The sequence below is a fragment of the Rhinatrema bivittatum genome, chromosome 15 (genome assembly GCF_901001135.1).
Source record: "Rhinatrema bivittatum chromosome 15, aRhiBiv1.1, whole genome shotgun sequence".
Lineage (NCBI taxonomy): Eukaryota > Metazoa > Chordata > Amphibia > Gymnophiona > Rhinatrematidae > Rhinatrema > Rhinatrema bivittatum.
The window spans coordinates 13,155,031-13,178,514 of NC_042629.1; positions in this window are offsets into that span (position 1 = coordinate 13,155,031).

A 23,484-nucleotide genomic window follows, 5' to 3' on the forward strand; every position below is an offset into this window, starting at 1 on the left:
AAAAACTCCTGTTCAGGGTTTTTTTTCTCTCTGTTCCTGGGACCTCCCAGTTCCAATCCAGCTTGTGCACAGGCCAAGGGGCCCACCTGGTTAGTCATTAAGGGCTGGAGAGACAAACAGGGTTTTTTCTTTTTTTTGCTGTCCTATCGCCAGAGATACACTTAAAATGGAGCAGGTGATCCAAATCCTGGCAACAGACTAGCAGCAGTTACAAAACGCCATGCAAGCACAAATTACCTAGCAGAAGGCATTGCAAGAGCAAATGAAGCAGCAGTATTCAGCCCTAATGCAGATAGCCCAAGTGGTGCAAACAGCAGTGACCCATCAGCCGCCAGTGACACTGACACTCCTCAAAATATCCCCAAGAAAAGACCTAGATGGCTTTTCGAAGAACTTCGAGCACACCGCAAGACTGGCAGGGTGGCCAGAAGACTGGTAGGCTATATAGCTGGGAAATTTACTTGCCAGCTCGAGTCAAGATTCCAATCAAACAGCTAATCCGAATGAGATGGCCACTTCTCTGGAAGTCAAGGCAGTGATTCTAGGGTGAGTGGTGCTCATCCCAGAGGCATACCAACAGCAATTTCGATGTGGAACTCTACATGTGGGGGAGAACCCTAGGAACCTATTATACCGGCTTAAGGACACTACTTGGAAGTGACTGCACCTTGAAGGGAAAACTGGAGTGGAGATAGCTAATGCAGTACTGCTAAAACAGTTTCAGGACAGCCTCAACCCACTCATGAGGCAGTGGGTTTGCTGGCATCCAGGCCTCACAATTAAAATGGTCCTAGAAGTGGCAGATATCATCAGTCCCAAACCATGACCAAACCGCCAGGTCCTCCAGAGAAACCCCTCAACCTTGATAGGGGTTGTCTGAGTCCTAAGAGATCTCAACTGACAGTCGAGCTGGCACAGCCAGACAGTTCACCCCACCTGCAATCTTTAGTCGGACCAACATGCTTCAATTCATTTCGCAAGAGCCTGTCCTCACAGAAAAGATGAAGTGATAGACATTAATGCGGTCACTCCACACTGATGTAACTTCATAAATGTCTCTAGTCAGGGAATTTCTAAGTTTGTTATCCTGGTTAAGTTGGATGGGGTCCCAACATGCGCTAGTTGTCTCTGGGAGTGTGAAAATGCTTGTATGGAGGGAACTGATGAAGCAAGTCCAAATTGAATATAATAAAGTAATGACCCTGGCATGTATTCACGGGGACCATCGACAATATCCCACCAGCTAGGTATGCCTGAAGATCCCAGCCAGCCAAGAGATGGTGGAAGTGGGGGTAGTCTCTTGGATACCATACCCTGTGAATATTGGATGGAACTGTCCAAATTCTAAGTCTCTTTTGACTCAGTCTACGGAAAGTTCATCAGGTCACGACCCAGAAGAGTTGAGGTTAACAGAGCTCTTTTCATTGGAAGACCCTGGTCTTTTTCATAAAGACTCTAAGTCCCGGAGGCAACACTTATGCTGCTAACTTAGACTGCGGGGAAGAGGGGTCGGACTCAGAGGGAGAACAACCACCCACCCAGAATGTCTTGCCGGGTCCCTTGGAGTGGGACTGGAGTGATCCGGGGAACTTTAGGTAAGCTCAGAGGAAGGATAAATCATTTGTGGGCTCCCAAGCATATACAATTGGTGTCCCTCTCTATTTTGTGATGAAAAAGGATATCTTGTACAGAGTCACAAAGGGAAGTGTGGAAGGGGAGGTGATAGAACAACTCCTGGTCCCCAAATCCTATCATTAACAAGTCATGCAGTTAGCTCACAGTCATCTTCTGGCGCTCACTTGGGAGAAGAAAAGACCCGGGAAAAAATAAAGGCTCAATTCTATTGGCCAGGCCTGCATAAACAGGTTCAATGGTATTGCCAGTCTTGCCCTACCTGCCAGCTCACAAAGTTAGCAAGTAGCTCATTTAAAGCAAATCGAAGAAAAATTTTTTTCATTCAGCACATAGTTAAGCTCTGGAATTAATTGCCAGAGGAAGTAGTTAAGGCAGTTAGTGTAACTGGGTTTAAAAAAGGTTTGGATAAATTCCTAGAGGAAAAACTACATAAACTACTATTAATTAATAAGCAATAGTAGCTTGAGATTTATTTAATATTTGGGTATTTGCCGGGTACTTGTGACTTGAATTGGCCACTGTTGGAAACAGGATACTGGGCTTGATGGACCCTTGGTCTGACCCAGTATGGTATGTTCTGAGCCTGCTGGGGTACAAGCAGCATCTCTCATACCAATGCCTATCATCAATATGCTCTTTGAAAGGGTGGGCATGGATCTTGTAGGGCCACTAGGGAGAACGATCCGAGGAAATAAATACATCCTTGTCATACTGGACTATGCCATCAGTTATCTAAAGGAGTCCTCTTACGGAATATGAAGACCCCCAACGGTGGTGACCTTCCTAATAGAGCTTTTCTCATGACATGGGCTACCCAAGGAGATTCTGATAGATCAGGGTACCCCTTTTATCTCCAAGTCATGAAACAACTCTGCACCTTGCTGAAAGTAAAGACTCTCCGGACCTTGGTGAATCACTGGCCTGGTCGAGCGCTTCAATCACAGATGCTCAAACAGATGTGAATGAAGATGGAAAAAACAGGGACATACTACTACCCTTCATGCTGTTCGCAATCTGCAAAGTACCACAAAGCTCAATGGGGTTCTCCCCATTTGAGTTACTATACAGAAAGAGACAGAGGAATTCTGGATATGGCTCACAAGACCTGGGAAGAGGAAGTGAATCCTGGGTAGAACATAGTGGACTACATACTCAGAGTACAAGATCGCTTAAAGAAGGCTGATAAGGTGGCTCACCTGTGTCTGGAAAAGACTCAGAATTTTCAAGCTTAAGCTTATAATCACCCCACGGTCCAGCGATTATTCCAACCAGGGGACAGAGTCCTTGTCCTCCTGCCATCATCAGAAAACAAGCTATTAGCCCATTGGCAAGGACCCTATGAAGTCCTGGAGAAAATAGGGCCTGTGAACTACAAGATAGCTCAGCCCGATAAGTGAAAGAAGACCCAAATCTACCACATAAACCTCCTGAAGAAATGGGTGCCGCAAGAGTGCCACTGTTATCACTCAATGTTCCTCGTGGCTGATGGCTCCCCACGATGCTGCCGCTCAGCAGTGTCTCCCAGCTCTAGCATGGCCTGGTGTGAATCGCGTCCTGGCTCCTCCCACTGTGGCGCGTCATCACCCCTCCCGGAAGTCCCTGTGTTTATGTGGGAAATTCTAATCTTTAAAGCCCCCATTTCCAGCACAGCATTGCCTCAGCTACACACTTGCTTGTGCTGGTGCTCTCATTGGATTACTTCTTGATACTTGTGTACCTGACTCTGGACTGTGTTTGGATATTGTCTTCTTGCTTCCTGCCCTTGATTTGGATTGGATTTGGACCTTCTCTTGCCTGCTGCCTGCCCTGACTCTGGACTGTGTTTGGATATGGTCTTGATCCTGCCCTTGATTTGGATTGGATTTGGACCTTCTCTTGTCTGCTACCTGCCCCTGGAACCAGACCAGTCTTGGCTCGCCCCCACTCTGGCCTAAGGTAAGACTGTCATTCTACCCAGGGATTCACTATCAGATCCGTAACAGCCGCAAGGTTCAAGAAGGAAAATTTGACCCTGATATCAGGCCCAAACTGGACCAAGCCCAAGTACTCTTCTGAGAAGAACTGTCTACCAAACAGCTGAAATGAAGCAGTTGGTAGGAGAAACAAAGAGATCTTCTTGAACCTGCCAGGTCATACCCAGCTGTACAACATAATATTATTACGTCTCCTGGAATGATGGTGTGCCAGCAACCTTATCGGATCCCCAAGGCCAGCTCCAGCTTAATGTAATAGATGAGGCCAACAGTGACTGGTCCTTACCTATCGTATTGGTGCCGAAGCGAGATGGCATCATCAGGTTCTGTATCGACTTCATAAAGGTTAATGAAGTCTCAAAACTCAATGCCTATCTGATGCCATGAGTGGATGAACTGATAGAGCATCTGGGGTCGTCCTAGTACATCTCTACCTTCGATCTTACCAATGGGTATTAACAGGTGCCTCTCACACCCTTGGCGAAAAAGAAGACTGCATTCTCTACACCTATGGGGCTGTTCCAGTTCACGGTACTCCCATTTAGCCTTCATGGCACCCCCACCACATTTCAATGATTGGTTGACTGCCTGCTCCACCCACATCAAGGGTATGCAGCCGCCTACCTAGATGACATCGTGAACTAAAGCCTTGACTGGAAGACCTATCTTAGCCAACTCTAGGCTGTATTAACCAGTCTGAAGAAAGCAGGGCTGACAGTTAATTCCAAGAAGTGAGTGCTAGGGGGGCAAGAGGTCCAGTATCTTAGCTATACCCTGGGGAAGGGGGAGGTCCATCCACAGACCAGAAAGATAATTCGGGTGCCAGTGTTGCAAACGAAGGCAAAAATGAGAGTATTTTTATGCCATATAAGATATTACAGGAGGTTTATCCCTAACTATTCAAAGAAAGTTGAGCCTCTCACAAAAGAAAGCACCAAAGAAGGTCCAGTGGTCAGAGGAAGGCCTTTAGAGCCCTTAAGGAGGCGATATATTCTGGACTGGTCCTGATGAGCCCGGACTTCACTGAACCCTTCACAGTGTAAACTGATGCCTCAGAGTTCAGATTGGGGGCCATTTTGGCCTAGAAGGATGGCCAAGAATATCCTGTGATATACATCAGCTGGAGCTGATGCCATGTGAGAGACGGTACTCTGTTGAGAAGGAGGCCTTGGCGGTCAAGTGGGCCTTAGAGTCCTTGCACTACTACCTGCTTATAAGGGACCATCAACCGCTATTATGGATCAACAGGAACAAGGAATCCAATGCAAGAGTGATGTGGTGGTTCCTAGCCCTGCAGCCTTTCAACTATAAGATCCAATACAGGGCAGGAATGGAGAATGCGAATGCAGATTTCCTGTCCCTTGTACAGGTAAATGTTCACCCCGGCATGGCTGAGCTGAAGGGGAGGTATCTAAGGGATTGTATAAGAAACTCCTTCAGTCTACATTAAAGGACCAGGCACAGCTATTCTGTCTAGTCCTCTTTAAGATAAAGAGCCACAGGGAATCCTAGGTAAAGGGAGGAGCCCTTCACCAGAAGATAAGACCTCAGGCCCTAGAAGGATTAGACAGGCTCTGGGAAGAATGGAGAGAGTTCCCATATGCTAAAACTTGCTATGTCTGAAGAATAACTGTTCCCTGAAGCTAAAGTGAGCTGTTCCACTGTTTTGAGACCGCAGTTAAGCTGGGCTGCCACTTGTTGCTCCTATTATAAGACTGTATTTCCTGCACTCTTCTGATTAAGGTGAACTGCTACACTGTTTGCTTTTGTTTGCATTTCTTGTCTTGAAGTATCCAAAGTGAAGGCTGGTAGCCATTTCATTTGTTTAAATTCACAGTAATTAAAGAGCACTGAAGCACAACCAGAATCCACTAGTGGTTTCCTCTAGCTATACCCAAGCCACTGACCACTCGAGCTACCACAACCACACTCTGTTCCCATCAGTTTCATAGTGCAACCAATGTCATTAGTGTTAACTAGAAACTATTTCAGCTTTGATGGAGTTATTTTTGCCCACAAATTTTGAGCATTGCCATGGGTGCAACAACGTGTTTTCTTTGGCTAATTTATTTATGTCCATCTTTGAAGAATGCTGGATTTCTGTCTCTCCATTTTTTTCCAACACATTAAGATGTAGAAAATATAGCCACCACTTGAACATTTCCTTTGGGGTCTGGCTGGCGAGAGGCCCGAGGAATATTCCCTCTATTATCTTTGGTGAGCCCAGCTGGTAAGAGGCCCGCAGACACTTCCTATATCCGGGTAACAGATCGGTGATGTCAAGAGGAGGAGCCGGGTAGGTTTAAAACCTCACCTACGCCGGCACAAGACGCCACCACTTGAACATTTCCTTTGGGGTCTGGTTGGCAAGAGGCCCGAGGAATATTCCCTCTATTATCTTTGGTGAGCCCAGCTAGTAAGAGGCGCATGGACACTTCCTATATCTGGGTAACAGATCGATGATGTCAGGAGGAGGAGCCGGGTAGGTTTAAAACTTCACCTATGCCGGCGCAATGCCGCCGGCGTGACGGCTAAGCCGCGAGTGGCCAAGGGGCACACGGCTTTGCCCGGCTTAGCCCGGATTTGGATGGTGATTATCGATTTCTGCGGCCTTAGAGAGCAAAATAAGTTAAGTACAAGTTTTAAATTGTCTAAATTTTGTTAACACTCCTGATTGGGTAAAATTGTGGGTTGGAAATTTTCCTGAATTTAAAAAATCCAGTCGCTATGCCTCACACTAAGAGGAAAGCGAAGTTGAGAGAATTCTCCTCAACATCAACGCCTAGCAAAATGTTGCAACCCAGAATTGTGGATTGTTTTCAAACTGTCCCCACACCAACTCCTGAGGGGGCCGCTAATAGCTCAGTTCAGGAGCAGGAACAGAACTATTTGGCCAATGAAACATCTTTAACCCCCGGGGCCCCAGAGAAACCAGCTCCTCCCTCGATGAAATCGGTTGAAATTCAACTTCCTGCAAAAGAATCTTTTAACTCTCAAGGAGATGTCGGGAATTCAACCAAAATCTCCGATGACATAGAAGAACAAAGTCAAGAAGATTTAAGAGTTCAGTCTTCATCCTTTGCAGAGGGACTTGCTGGGACTTTAAAACAGATAAGAGTGGATGCACAAGTATCTGGTGTTAGGGATATTTCTGTAATCACTCCTCAAAAATTTTCTATAGAAGTACTGGGTTTAATAATGATAAATATGCAAAAATCTATAAATAATCTAACGGTAACAGTCCAAGATGCCTTGATAAAGAATACATATATTCAGGAAAAAATTGAAAATCTTGAGAAGAATGTGAATTCATTTGATTTGAAACTGGGAGAAATGCATAAAGTTCATATTAATTTGATAAAATCAGCAGAAGAATACGAAGGGAAAATTGAAATATTAGAGAATCAAAATTGGAGATTTTATCTCAGATTGTTGAATTTCCCAAAAATTCATCTAGTAACTCCAACTGATTTATTTAATAGCTATATGAAGAATGTTTTAAAATATTTAGAAAAATCCTTTCCAATAATATCTAAGGTCTATTATTTACAACCTCAAGAGGGGAAAAATGTGCAAAATAAAGAAAATCTGAATTTTAATCTAACAGATTTTCTTGAAAAATCATTTGAATCTAAAATTGATAATAGGGCTACGTTGTTAGTCCAATTTTCTTCCCTTCTAGAGAGAGATGCAGTGTTAAAACTGCACTTTAAATATCAAAATCAAAATTTCTATGGATATCCCATAAGAATATTCCCTGATGTAGTTCGTAAAACTCAGATAAAACGGAAAAAATCCATAGAAATGCGTAAAGAAGTATTAGAAAGAGATGTTCAATTTATCCTGAAATATCCATGTAGATGTTTTATAAGGCATTCGGATACTAGGTAAGGGGCAGATTTTCAAACACTCCGCGCGTATCTTATAAAATCCAGGGTCGGCATGCGCAAGGGGGAGCACATTTGTGCAACCTGCGCACGCCGAGCCCAGCGCGGCCTGCCTGTTCCCTTCTTCGCCCTCCCCCCACCTTCCCCTCCCTTCCCCTACCAAACCCACCCACCCCCGGGCCCTATCTAAACCCCCCCCTTACCTTTGTCGGCAAAGTTACACCTGCTGAAAGCAGGCGTAACTTTGCGAGCGTCGCCGGCAGCCCCGCTCCGTCCTCTGGTCCCGGGGGCGTGGTCTGGAGGCCTCGACCACGCCCCTGGGCCCGCCCCCGAAACGCCACAGCACGCCCCGGACACGCCCCCTCCCTCCCCGTTTCGAAAGCCCCGGGACTCGCGCGCGTAAATCCTGCCCCTATATCTTTAATTATCCAGATCAGCTTCGTGCATATTTAGACACACACTCTTAAACACTCTTGAATACTGTTTAAAGTGGAATACGTACATTAATGTGTGGAGAAGACAATATTGGAATTGATTAGAGTGATAATCACTTACTTTCCTTTGTTATGCTCCTAGTTTACTTAACTTAAATTGCTCTCTAAATGGTTATTGATTTCCTATGAAAGGGATATTATGATATTATATTATATTATTAATGCAACTTGATTTTCTTGTAAACATTTGTGATCATGATTAACCTATGTTTACTTATGTTTAAAACATTGAATATGCAATAAAAATAAAATTAAAAAAAAAGATGTAGAAAATATATTTAGATGACATTTTTGTATTATGGGGAGACACTGTTGAAGAATTAGAGAGATATTATTTGAAGCAAGAGGAATAAAACATAATTAGAGAACATAAGAATTTTAAGATAATCTACGGACTATTTGTTATAGTATTGTCTTGAATTACTTGCCTTTAGTTATAGTACTGTCCTGTATTACTTGCCTTTAGTCTTAGATCTTTAGTAAGCAATTTAATATGTATTGGAACATTTCATTTCATTTGAGATACGTTAATCCCTGCTTATGAATACTACTTATGTAAACATCAAGATTTCCTGATTAATAGTTATGAATGTTACAAACCGTTGTGATTATTATATGGAATGAAGGTATATAAAATGTCTAAATAAATAAATAAAAATAAATAAATTAGTATCTTTTCATCAATGGCAATATAAACTACTACTACTAAACATTTCCATAGACTACATGACATATGCAGCGCTGTACAAGCAAACAAAAAGACAGTCCATGCTCAATAGAGCTTACAATATGATAAGACAAATATACAGGGCAAGAGACTTCGAGTATTTCATAAAGCAAGACAATGCTTAAAAAGAAAATAAAGTTAGTTAACAAGACTAAAAGCAGACAAGCAGGTATAAGATTTAGAAGCAGTTTCAAACAGGTGGGTCTTTAGATGAGATTTAAACATGGCAAGAGAGGGAGCATGACGCACAAGTTCAGGAAGGCTATTCCAAGCACATGGTGCAGCCAGGTGGAAAGCAGAAAGTCTGGAATTGGCAGTAGAGGGCACAGATAGGAGTGACTTATCTGATGGGCGATGAGAAGAGTGCACGAGGAGGGATGTAGAGAGAGATAAGAAAGGTAGTGAGGTGCTGCAGAGTGAAGGCATTTGTAGGTGAGAAAGAGGAGCTTGAACTGTATGCAGGAGCAGATAGGGAGCCAATGCAGTGACTTCAGAAGAGGGGTTATGTGAGCATAGCGACTTTGGTGAAAAATAAGTCATGCAGCTGAACAGGACCAATTGCAGTGGAGGGAGATGGCTTGCCAGGAGACCTGTAAGGAGCAGGTTGCAGTAGTCTTAAGCAGGAGGAAATGAATATTAAATTCTCTATACAATACCATTCAATAGTTATTTCTTTTTTGGATGTGAGTTTTCAGATAATTCATTATCACCTTATTCAGAAAACCTCATTTTTCTAGTTTTCATCTTACATTTTTAAAGGAGAATTCATCGTAATTCTTCTAAGGTTACAGAGTTTAAACAGTCTCAACTGTTGTCTACTACTGCTTGTGTTCAGAAAAAATATAAATGAGCTCTTTTTTCTCTCAACAGGGAGCTTCTCTTATCAAATACTTCATTAAAATGTTCTTCTGAAGAAGTTCTCACTTGTATTTTATGTTATTCTTATTTGTCTCCTCAGATTACAAGGAGTGTTAGGAGATATATATATATATATATATATATATATATATATATATATATATATATATATATATATAAAAGTGTTGGATTTACATCTGTGCTTTAAAGATACGATACATTTTGCATATATAAAATCTAGGAATTTGAATGAAATTATGGCTCCATCTACTTTACCTGCAATTATTACATCAAATTTACAAATTATAACTAGTGAAGCATTTTGTAGACATTTTAAATGCCATAAATATTCTGTTACTTTTCCAACTAAAAAATACACTAATCTGATGAACATGCTTATAAAATAAAAGGCTTGAGGCTCTTCTGGTTTCTCATTGTATTAGAATAAATACAAGAGCTACTGTTCTTCCATCTAATGTATTAAATCACCAAAAAAAGGAAAAACCAAAACAACTATTTTCTTTGTGCTCACATTACCCAAAACTCATTGAAAACTTTATGTATAATTTTTTTAGTAAATTGACCGTATCGGCAAGCCTGGCGACGCGCAACCCCACAGTTTTTTTTTTAGAGGGAGCCGTCCGGACGCCGGACCGTATCGGCAAGCCGTCCAGCATTGCCAGGCTTACCGATACGGTCAATTTACTAAAAAAATTATACATAAAGGGGCGGATTTTAAAAGGCGCGCGAATAGCCTACTTTTGTTTGCGCTCCAGGCGCAAACAAAAGTACGCTGGATTTTAGTAGATACGCGCGGAGCCGCGCGTATCTGCTAAAAACCTGGATCGGCGCGCGCAAGGCTATCGATTTTGTATAGCCGGCGCGCGCCGAGCCGCGCAGCCTACCCCCGTTCCCTCCGAGGCCGCTCCGAAATTGGAGCGGCCTCGGAGGGAACTTTCCTTTGCCCTCCCCTCACCTTCCCCTCCCTTCCCCTACCTAACCCACCCACCCGGCCCTGTCTAAAACCCCCCCTTACCTTTGTCGGGGGATTTACGCCTCCCGGAGGGAGGCGTAAATCCCCGCGCGCGAGCGGGCCTCCTGCGCGCCGGGCCGCGACCTGGGGGTGGGTACGGAGGGCGCGGCCACGCCCCCGGACCGCCCCGGACCGTAGCCACGCCCCCGTACCCGCCCCCAAAACGCTGCCGACAAGCCCCCGAAACGCCGCGACGACCGGGCCCGCCCCCGACACGCCCCCCTCGGAGAACCCCGGGACTTACGCGAGTCCCGGGGCTCTGCGCGCGCCGGGAGGCCTATGTAAAATAGGCTTCCCGGCGCACAGGGCCCTGCTCGCGTAAATCCGCCCGGTTTTGGGCGGATTTACGCGAGCAGGGCTCTGAAAATCCGCCCCAAAGTTTTCAATGAGGTTTGGGTAATGTGAGCACAAAGAAAATAGTTGTTTTGGTTTCTCATTGTATTAAGCATGATTACTGCCTCTTTTAAATGTTTTGCGATAGATCACATGAAGCAGAATTTGAGAGGAGGTGAACAGAATACTTTTACAAGTCAAAGATGAGTTTTCCATTTAAACACTTTGGAACCATCAGGCTTAAATTCGTGAATGGCCTTCATTTTTTTTTTTTTTTTTTGTCAAAATACTTTTTATTAACAGGGAGGCAGCCGTCAGAGGCACCCAACACTGAACTGTAAACAGTAGAACACCAATGCAATGTCAGTAAAAGTGAGAACACCAAGCCCCATACTTCTGCCCAACCCTGATTTTCCTTTTTTAATTGCAAAACAGCACCGACCCCCACCACACCCTCCCCTAATCCCATAACCCAAGCCATGCATACCACAGACATCCAACATTCACATCCTACCCCTTATTCCCCCCCCCCCCCCAACCTATAAGGACCAGTTAGACGTGTAACCATTGAGTCGAAGTCCATCTTGCAACTCCATAGGGAAGGTGGAGACACAAGCATCCCAGCATGCGCAATAGATCATACAATATCACAGAACCTGTAACGCTCAGGGGGACTCCAGTGCAGGTGCCAATCACTGCCAAAACAGCCGTCCAGAATGGTTGAAGGGATTGGCAAGCAAAAAGCCTGTGTAACAGGGTACCTTCCATTATGCCACATTTAATACATAAAGGGGATGTGGTCAACCGCATCCGGAACCGGCTAACGTCATCATAGAAAACACAGTGCAAGATTTTAAACTGCACTTCGCGGAGGCCAATGTCAGGAGCAGCCTATACAAATTAGTAAAGGAAGCAGTTAGCTGGGCCCCAGTAATAGGGGAGTCCAGTGTTTTGGACCATCGGCTGACCAGGCGGGTCACATGATCAACAGAGCGAAGCTTCTGCCCCAAGTTTTTCCATTCGGTGATAGTATTAGTGAGATAGGCAGTATCAAAGATGGTGTTCACAAACTTGAATTCTGCCTCCAACTCAGCGGGTCTCCAGGCGAAGGACTGCAAGTAGTGACGGGCCTGAAGAAAAGCATAGAACTGTTTCGTTGATAAGTGATAAGTGCGCACCAACGTAGCAAAATCCATCAAAAGACAAGAGGCAGGGTCATACATGTGAAATGCAAACAGTATCCCACTGTCCGCCCAGGACTGAAATGTAGCACCACTTTCCCACCCTGGTAGAAAGTCCACATTTTGTATGAAAGAAAGCAACAGGGACCAAACTCCAGACATATTGCTCAGCTTGTGCAACTACCGCCAAGTCCTTATACAGGGGTACAACAACATAGTAGGGTAATTTACGCTACAGCGCGCTCCAGAGCGGGCTTGAATTATGCTCAAGGGAGAGCCGGGGGCCGACATACGTGCTAGCATCCCCGCTGCACACAAATGGTAAGACCCAGTAAGCCATTCCCCCACAAACCAAAGTTGGCAAGCTGCATTGTACAAACGGAAATCTGGCATATTAAGCCCTCCCCGTTCTCTTGGTGGTTCTAATACAGTGTAGGCAAGCCGTGTGCGTTTCCCTTTCCAGAGGAACTTCTGTATATTGGAGCGCAGGCGCCGGATATCTTTCCCCGTCAACCAGCAAGGTACCATGTGCAACAGATAAGAAGTTTAGGCACTAACACCATTTTAACCAAAGCGCACCTGCCAAAGAGAGACAATGGGAGGGGGGTCCACAAGGCCAATTGTGATTGCAGCTTAGCAATACAGGTCGAGATATTTAGAGCGTATAAGTGTTTTAAGTTCCATGGGACCCAAACTCCTAAATATTTAATCTGAGCAGGGGCCCATTGAAAGGGGAAGGGGCCCACCCAAGTAAATGTGTATTTAAGGCCAGGGCCTCTGATTTAGTATAATTGATTCGAAGGCCTGCCACTAGTTGGAATTGATCAAATAAGTGAACAATAACCGGCACACTAGTACACGGTCTACCGACAAACAACAAAATGTCGTCTGCAAACAGCGCTACTTTTAAAGGGTGGCCCCCCACACTGATACCACTGAAATTTCCCCCCCCCCCCCGCAAACGGATGGCCAAAGGCTCCAAGGCCAAAACGAATGATAGGGGGGAAATGGGGGCAGCCCTGTCTAACCCCACAGTGTATGAGAAAGGCCCCCGTAGGTGTCCTGTTAAGCAATATAGTGGCACTCGGGTTACAGTAAAGGGTCTGTATCCATTGTAGGTAGGGACCAGAAAGGCCATATTTTTGTAACGCCCAGAACATATACTCCCATGATAACGGAAGGCCTTCTCAGCATCTAAACTCAGGATCAGTGCTTCCGCTTCGGCTTGATAGCTAAGTGCGGCCATAAGACGTCGTATATTGCACACTCCCTGGCGGCCAGCCACAAACCCAGTCTGATCCTCATGTATTAGAGCAGGTAAAATAGCGTTTAACCTGGCTGAGAGTACTGAAGCAAGAATCTTAATATCGACATTAAGCAGCGAGATGGGGCGGTAGGATACTACCTCTAAAGGGTCTTTGCCTGGTTTGGGAAGGGCCACAATAACAGACTGGTTGGCGGCCTCAGAGAGGGAAGTAGTACCCAATAGACTCCCAAAGTAGGTTTGCAGGGGTGTGAGAATAGGGAACCGCAGTATTTTGTAGTATTCGGAACCAAACCCATCCTGCCCAGCGGCCTTTCCAAGCTTCAAGCCCTGAATCACGGAATATATTTCCTGGGTAGTAATGGGGCGATTTAAGGCTGTAAGATCATCAGTCTGTAAACGGGGCCATGACAGCCCTTTGAACAATGTATCTGAGTATAGTATTCTGTAAACCGAGCCGCTATTGCTGCAGGGGCAGTCTGGTGGATGCCTCTTCCGTCCTTAATACCCGCTATGGACGTCCTTACCCCCCTCGGGTGTATCAAGTGGGACATTAGGCGGCTCGCCTGATTTCTGTACTTGTAAAATTGATACCAGTAGTATCGAAGGGATTTTGAAGCTCAAAGGTGTAATAAACTATTTAAGGTTTCTGGGGCCGTATCTAGGGAAGCCTTGGCTTCTGGCGACATAGCCACCATATAGGCACCCTGGGCTGCCTTGAGGATCCCAGTGAGTCTAAGAATTTCCGCATTACGTTGTCTATTTCTTTTAGCCACATAAGCTATTATGGCCCCCCGCATCACCGCCTTCCCAGCCTCCCACACCATCCCAGGGTTAACATCAGGGGTATTGTTATGGTCTATGTACTCTTTCCAACAATCCTGTAAGTTTCTGTGAAACTCCTTTTCCAAGTAAAGACCAGGCCTCATTCGCCATGAGAACGGAGGACAAGGTCCCTGCCCACACTGTAGGGTTATAGTAACTGGAGCATGGTCTGACAGGGAAATAGTCCCAATAGTATTATTGTTGATATATTCCCAAGTTCTGCACTACCAATTCCCAGTTAGTACCTCCTCCTTTCTTCGTTTTACTTTCCCCCCCTCCACCCGTTTAATCCTTAGATAATCCTTGCTGTTCAATGTTATCCATTTAAATCTCGTTCGATGTAAACCTTTCGTTTTACCTTTCGTTCTATGTAAACCGATGCGATATGACTTGTGCCATGAACTTCGGTATAAAAAAGAATTTAAATAAATAAATAAATAGTAGCTTCTTTTACCTTGGGGAAACACGGATCCGAGACCAACAAGTAATCTAATCTGGAGTAGGTGCGGTGTGGGTTAGAGAAAAAGGTGAAGTCCCTATCTTGAGGGGTAATTCACTACACAGAAGGTTAACCCCCATGGTCAGGTCAGATACAGAAGTGGGTTTGGGTGGGTTAATATCTAGATTTTTATTAGCTACAATATTAAAATCACCGCCTAATATAAAACTATAGTCAGAAAAATCTGCTAGTAGAGCAGAGTGACAAAAAACCCAGGGGAGTATACATTTGGGGCAATTTTCTGCTGGTATAGAGTACCCGCCATGATAAGGTAGCGGCCTTCGTCGTCCCGACAGGTGCGCATCAGCTGAAATGGTAGATTCTTATGAGCAAGGATGGCAACTCCTCTTTGGCGCCTATTGTAGGAAGAATAATAACATTGGCCCACCCAGTCTCTCCGCAGCTTAGTGTGTTCGCCGTCCCCCAGGTGGGTTTCTTGTAGGTATAAACAATCTAACAAAGATTCCAGGTCAATTTTTTTAAATTTCAACATGCCACATAAATAAGTAAAATTTCTATTTTGAAGAAATATGTAGGACCACTGCCAACTGGATCTGTATAACAATCAGACAAAACATAGGAGAGGTCACATTGCTTTATTTAATAATTATGAAGTTTTTTCAAAAAATATATTGCCACGGGAAAATGAATCTAAAAATTCAAACAAAGCCTCAAAAAGCTTTTGTCTAGCAAAAAATCTCACGCAATTAATTGCAGTACTTAGCTCAAACCGGGATGAGAGATAGAGTCCCGACGTGATCACGTTTCAGACCACCCAGGTCCTGCTTCAGGGGTCAAGTTCATTGGAGAGACGGTTGTCGAGGAGGTCAGAGGAGCAGGGTTTTCTGAATTGTATGGTGGTTTTGGGGAAGGATTGGGGGGGATGCTCTTTAATCTTCAGTGTCGTGGAGATGATGTGGTGGTCCGACCAAGGGACTGGAGAGCTATTAGGCTTAGAGGAGAGAAAGATGCCATCATTGATGAAAATGAGGTCTAGGGTGGGGCCCGCAGTTTGTGTAGGGCTGTTAACGATTTGAGAGAAGCCTAGATAGCTGAGCAAGGAGAGTAGAGTTTCGCAGTTATGAGATTGTGGGGAGACGTCCACATGCAAATTAAAGTCTCCGAGTATTATAGTTGGTTTGACTGCGTTAATGTGTTTCATTATAAGTTCGATAATGGGAGAGGGGTTGGATTCCAGGGTTCCGGGGGGAGCATAGATTAGGCAGATTTGGAGGTGACTTGACTTAAAGAGAGCCACTTCTATGCTGTAAGTAGAGTTGGTAAGTTGTAGGGTGAGGCCTAAGCCTTTTTTTGCTGCTAAAAGAAGTCCTCCTCCTCTTTTCTTAAGTCTGGGTATGGAGAAGAGATCATAAAAATGTGTGGGAAGTTGATTTGTGATAACTGTGTCCGTGGGTTTCAGCCATGTTTCCGTGATGGCACAGATGTCTGGACTGACTTCTAGGAGGTAGTCATTAAGGATGTGTGATTTTTTGGTGAGTGATTGGGCGTTGAAAAGTGAGAGAGTGAAGAGAGAGAGACCCAACAACTGTGTGATAGGAGAGATCATTATAGGAATTAGTCTCTGTTGGCGAAAGGAGAGAGAGGAGATTATTCTAGAGTGATTTTCACAGCTTCTCGGGTGATATTTGAGGGGATGGTGAAGGTTCACATCTTTGAGATTGAAAGGTAGGGATCTCAAGTGAAGGAGCGAAGTAGATGAGGGGCAGGTATCAGGCGAAGACCGCTTCTGGCTGGAGGGGAGCCGGAGATTAGAGCCCACTAGGTTTGAAGGAAGAAATCAAGCTGCTTGAACTCTGTGTAATCGAATTCTCGGATTAGGGGCTGCCCTGCGGGGCTGCACGAGGGAGAGCACAAAGGGGCAGGCCCCTTTGTCGCTCACCTTCGGCGCGAGACGCCGGGTGGAACGGCTGGGATTTAAATCCCCCGCCAGACGCAGTTGCTGTCGTCCTTGGAGCACCCTGGCCTGATAGGCTGCCTATTGGAGGGGCGGAGAGAGAGGAGCGGCCTCGTGGCTGGCGTTGGAGCCACCGGAGGTAAGTGCAGCGAGATTAAGGCCTTATCCCGATGGGCTTCAGCGCCGGATGCGCAGGCCTGGAGCTGCCGCCGCCGTCTGGGGATCGTCCGGTGGGATCGCAAAGAAGGAGGACACCAGGTGGAGCGGCTGGGATTTAAATCCCCCGCCCAACGCAGTTGCTGTCGTCCTCGGAGTGCCCTGGCCTGATAGGCTGCCTATTGGAGGGGCGGAGAGAGAGGAGCGGCCTCGTGGCCAGCGTTGGAGCCACCGGAGATAACTGTGGCGAGACTAGGCAATGGCTGTTCAGCATCCACATATGTGGCCATGACCACCTCAATCCAGCGAGCTATTGTAGCCTGCGAAGCCGGCTCGCCCTGTTTACTACCAGCGTGGAGGACAAAAAGGCGATCTGTCTTCCGGAAAGGTTTAGAAACCTCCAGATACCTTACAATATATCTCTTGACATCCAAGGGTCACAACAGGCGATATTCCTCTGCATCTCTTTCCCTATCCACAGACGGTAGGGAAATGGACTGATTCAAATGAAAATCTGAAACCTCTTTTTGCAAAAAAGTAAGAAACAGTATGCAGCTGTTTCGCTCCTGGACTCACTCGGAGAAATGGCTCCTGGCAAGACAAGGCCTGCAGCTCGGAAATTCTACATGCAGAACAAATAGCCACAAGAAACACCTTTTTCAAGGTTAGTAACCACAAGGAAAGGTTACACATCAGTCTAAACATAGGACCCGCTAAGAAATCCAAAACCAAATTAAAACTCCACAAGGGAACTAGTAACTGCAATGGAGGATGAAGATGTTTCACTCCTTTCAAGAAACGGGCCATATCTGGATGAGCTGACAAGGGACTACCATTCACCTGACCCCTGAAACAGGCAAGAGCCGCTACTTGCACCTTTAAGGAATTAAGGGCCAACCTTTTATTCAGTCATCCTGCAAAAATTCCAAAATGAGTGGGATCTTAACCGAATGAGGAAGAACACCTTGATCTTCACACCAACATTTTCCAAACCCGCACAAAGGCTAAAGAAGTGGAGAACTTCCTTGCTCGTAGCAAGGAGACAATCACTGCAGGAGAACATACCTGCTTTAGCAAGCAAGCAAGCCCTCTCAAGGGCCATCCGGTAAGATAAGTCGGATTTTCATGAAGAACAGGTCCCTGCTGCAAGAGATTCCTGTGCACCGGAAGTTGGAGGGGGGAGTCCACCAGGAGCCTTTGCAGATCCACATACCATGGCCTCCTGGGCCAATCTGGTGCCACCAGAAGCACCATCCCTCTGTGACCCTCCAAATCATTCTACCTAGTCTGGGCCACAGGGGAAAGGTATACAGCAACTTGTCCTCTGTCCATTCCTGCACAAGAAACATAGAAACATAGAAATGATGGCAGAAGAAGATCAAACGGACCATCCAGTCTGCCCAGCAAGCTTTCATACTTATTTTTTCTTATACATCTGATACTCTTGGCCTTTATTAGTACCTTCCACCCCTGCCATTGATGTAGAGAGGAGTGCTGGAGCTGCATCTAAGTGAAGTATCTAGCTTAATTGGTTAGGGATAGTAACTGCCGCAATAAGCAAGCTACTCCTACGCTTATTTGTTTACCCAGCCTGTGCAATTCAGTCTTTTTTGGTTGTTTTCTGAATATAAATCCTCTTTTCTTCATCCCCCTGCCGCTGAAGCAGTGAGCTGCGCTGGATATGTATTCCAAGTGAAGTATCAGGCTTAACTGATTCGGGGCAGTAACCGCCGTAACAAGCAAGCTACACCCATGCTTATTTGTTTACCCAGACTATGTAATTCAGTCCTTGTTGGTTGTTGTCTGAATATAAATCCTATTTTCTTCATCCCCCCTGCTCTTGAAGCAGAGAGCTATGCTGGATATGCATTGAAAGTGAAGTATCAGGCTTATTTGGTTTGGGTAGTAACCGCCGCAACAAGCAAGCTACTCCCCTGCATTTTTGTGAATGCAAATCCTTTTTTCCACATTTCCTCTTGCCGTTGAAGCATAGAGCAATGTTGGAGTCGCATTAACCATGAGTATGTTTATTGAATAAGGGTATTAATCTCCAGGTAGTAGCTATCATTCTCGCAAGACCCCCATGCCTCTTCTCTTCATTCACATCCTCTAGACTTTATGGATCCACAGTGTTTATCCCAAGCCCCTTTGAAATCCTTCACAGTTTTGGTCTTCACCACTTCCTCCGGAAGGGCATTCCAGGCATCCACCACCCTCTCCATGAAAAAATACTTCCTGACATTGGTTCTGAGTCTTCCTCCCTGGAGCTTCAAATCGTGACACCTGGTTCTGCTGAATTTTTCCAAAGGAAAAGGTTTGTCTTGTCTTTGGATCATTAAAACCTTTCCAGTATCTGAAAGTCTCTATCATATCACCTCTGCTCCTCCTTTCCTCCAGGGTGTACATATTTAGATTCTTCAATCTCTCCTCATAAGTCATTCGATGAAGACCATCCACCTTTTTGGTCACCCTTCTCTGGACCACCTCCTTCCTGTCTCTTTCCCTTTGGAGATATGATCTCCAGAACTGAGCACAGTACTCCAAGTGAGGCCTCACCAAGGACCTGTACAAGGGGATAATCACTTCCCTTTTCTTACTCGATATTCCTCTCTCTATGCAGCCCAGCATTTTTCTGGCTTTAGCTATCGCCTTGTCACATTGTTTCGCCGACTTCAGATCGTTAGACACTATCACCCCCAAGGCCTCTCTCATGCTCCATGCACATCAGCCCTTCACCCCCCATCGAATACAGTTCTTTCGGATTTCCACACCCCATATGCATGACTCTGCACTTCTTGGCATTGAATCTCAGCTGCCATATCTTCGACCACTCTTCCAGCTTCCTTAAATCCCATCTCATTCTCTCCACTCCTTCCAGCGTGTCCACTCAGTTGCAGATCTTAGTGTCATCCGCAAAAAGACACACCTTACCTTCTATCCCGTCCGCAATGTCCCTCACAAAGATATTGAACAGGACAGGTCCCAACACCGATCCTTGCGGCACTCCGCTTAACACCACTCTCTCTTCAGAGTAAGTTCCATTTACCATCACACATTGTCTTCTGTCCATTAACCAGTTTGCAATCCAGGCCACCACCTTGGCACTCACTCCTAAGCTTCTCATTTTATTCACCAGCCTCCTGTGTGGGACCGTATCAAAAGCTTTGCTGAAATCCAAGTAGTTGACATCGAGCGCTCTTCCTCGATCCAATTCCCTAGTCACCCAGTCAAAAAAGTCTATCAGATTTGTCTGACAGGATCTTCCCCTGGTGAATCCATGCTACCTCTGGCCCAGCAATTCTTCCGGCTGTAGGTAGATCACCATTCTTTCTTTCAGCAGCGACTCCATTACTTTTCCCACCACCTAGATGAGGCTAACTGGTCTGTAGTTATCAGCCTCCTCTCTGCTCCCACTCTTGTGAAGCGGGACCACCACCGCTCTTCTCCAATCACTCAGAACCACTCCCATTTCTAGGGATCTATTGAACAGGTCACACAGCGGACCCGCCAGCACATCTCTGAACTCCCTCAGTATCCTGGGATGAACCTCATCAGGCCCCATGGCTTGTCCACTTTCAGTTTCCCCAGCTCTTCCCATACATTCTCTACTGTAAATGGAGTTACATCTACTCCCCTCCCCTCCAGTTTCTTGTTAACTAGGGATGGTCCTTCACCAGGGTCCTCTTTAGTGAACACCGAACTGAAGTATTCATTTAATATTTCTGCCATTTCTTTGTCTCTCTCTACACATTGATCCTTTTCACCTTTCAATTTCACTATACCACTTTGAACTTTTCTCCTTTCTCTGACGTATCTGAAAAATGTTTTGTCACCTCTCTTTACCTCTTTGGCAATCCTTTCTTCTGCTTGACATTTTGCCGTCTTGATTACTTTCTTTGTCTCCCTCAGTTCTACCAGACATTTTTCTTTGTGCTCCTCCCTTTGGGATCCTTTATATTTCTTGTTCTTTTAGCCTTTATTTTGTCAGCCACCTCCTTTGAGAACCAGATAGGTTTCATTTTTCTTTTGATTTTCTTTACTTTTCTAACATATAGATTAGTTGCCTTGGTAATTGCTCCTTTTAGTTTGGTCCACTGTTGTTCCACATCTCTCTTGTTCTCCCATCCTTCTAGTTCTTATTCCAGGTTCTTCCCCATTTCATCAAAGTCTATGTTTTTGAACTGCAAAACACGGGTCTTCGTGCTTCTTCTCCGTATCCTTTTTGTGATATGAAATCATACTGTTTGATGATCACTGGTGCTGAGGTGGGCACCCACCTGGAATTCAGAGACATTATCTCCATTAGTGAGCACTCCATTAGTGAGCATTGATACCCAAGGACTTCAGATCTCTCTGTTATGACTGTCGCTGCCCGACATCTCCCCTCCGCCCACCTTACCTTTTTTGCGACTCCTCCCGCGGTTGATGGACGTCTGGCTGCCGCGGCGTCTGTCTGCCATCCTCTCTGGCGTCCCTGGTTTGGCTTGGGCACTGCATCCCACCATGTTGTCCAGGTACCATAAGGCATGCGCGCCACACGGCCCTGCTTCTTATTCTCTCTTTGGCGCGAACCTCAGGGGTGTCCCTCTGTGATGACATCACGCATCCCGGATACAAAAGCCTACACTTTTAGCTAGCTAATCGAGTTAGCAAGGGATCTCCTTACAGATGGGATTCGCTCTCCGTACCTAGCTACTCTGCCTCTCCAAATTTTGGACTTTATCCTAACGAGGTACCCGCTCCTCGGGGGCCTCTCTCATTTCTTTCAGGTCACTATCAGGAATCGGCACTCGCTCCTCAAGGGCCCATGTTCCCTGACTCGCTGCCTGAACTTATCGCTTCTGCTTGGAAGAAACTGCTGCCTACATCATCAGTGAGTTACCAACTTTATTTCCTCAGAGCTGTTCCCTGGAACCAGGTACTCGCTCCTCGAGTGCCTGCCTCTATTCCAGCTTCTATGTCACCTTCCGGGGGAAACCAATGTGTGAGTAACTTTACCAATGAAGCTCTATACCAGAATTCTGTGTATGCTCCACTGCACTCACTATCTCAGTTTTCTCCACTACAGCACAGCCATAGAGGGAATTGCTGTTCCAGTATCCTGAGGAACCCTAGCCCAGACGGGCTTCATCTCCACTACTGCCACCTCTGGTGGCTTCTCAACTCTGTCTAATAAAAGATATAACTCTGTGTTGTGTGTCCCAAAGCTGAGCCTGACTTGTGGCCCCTCACAGGACTTCCCCCCCTGGGCATGGTCAGCTGCCACAGTGTCCAAGGGTCCACCCAAAACCTTACAAACAACACTCTCCTGCCACTGAAGAATCAAGGAACCTTTGCATTGTGAGAAGTCCCCAGCAGGTCTAGAAATGGAAGGCCCCAATGATCTACTATCAGCTGAAATGCCTCGTCTGACAATACCCATTCTCCTGGGTCCAGACTCTGCCTGCTGAGAAAGTATACTCTCACGTTGTCTTTTCCTGCAATGTGCGAGGCTGAGATCTCCTGAAGATGCACTTCCACCCATTCCATAAGTTGGTCTATATCCTGTGACACTCGCTGGCTCTTGGTTCCTCCCTGCTGACCTACATAAGCCACTGTCGTTACATTGTCCAACATTATCTGGGCCACTTGACCCTGCAACCTGACACTGAACTGCAAGCATGCTAAATGGACCGCCCAGACTTCTAGCCGATTGATGTTCCATAGAGATTCTTTTGTACTCCAGCACCCTTGCGCTGTCAGCTCCTGACAGGGAGCTCCCCAACCCTGGAGGCTTGCAACCACCATGAGTACTAACCAGTCCGGTGATTTTAGGGAAACTCCCTTTCTTAGATGATCTGCTTATTACCACTACTGCAGTTGAGAGCAGACTCCATCGGCAGGTGGAGCCGAATCAAATAAGACTAGACAGCAGGGAGCACTGAAGAGGATGCATATGTGCCCTCACCCATGGCATCACTTCTAGGGTTGCCACTTTCAATCCGAGTACCTACAGATAGGACCATATTGTCGGACATATAGTGTTTATCAACAGATGCACCTGCACCATCAACTTCTGAAGTTGAGCTTACAGCAGGAAAACCCTGCCCTGCTTCGTTTCAAACCAAAAACCAAGATACTCTAATAACTGAGATGGCTGAAGACTGCTCTTTGCCAGGTTCACCACCCAACGGAGCTCTTGCAAGAGGGAGATCACCTTGCAGGTCACCAGGTGGCTCTCTTCCAGAGACTTATCTCGAATCAGCCAGCCATCCAAGTACGGATGTATCAGGATCCCATCCTTTCTCAACTCTGCTGCCACCACCACCATAACCTTGGAAAAAGTTCTAGGTGCGGTGGCCAGAAAAAAAGGCAGCGCCTGAAACTGATAATAGCACCCCAAAACCGTGAAGCGCAGAAAATGTTGGTGCCCTAGTCAGATGGGAATGTGAAGGTGCTTTGGACAGAAATTGCCCTGACTGCACGGCCATTATCACTAAGCGCAATGTTTCCATGTGAATACTGACCCATATTTTCTTGAGACGTGGGCACTGGAACCAGACTGAGGAGCCTTGACAATGTACTTTCTACTGCCTGCTTCTTCTGCAGGGAGTGGCAGGGAGACACCATGAACACATCCCGAGGAACACTGCAAAACTCCTGCACATATCTCTCTCGTATTACTTCCAGGACCTTCTTGTCCGATGTGACTTCAACTCACCTCT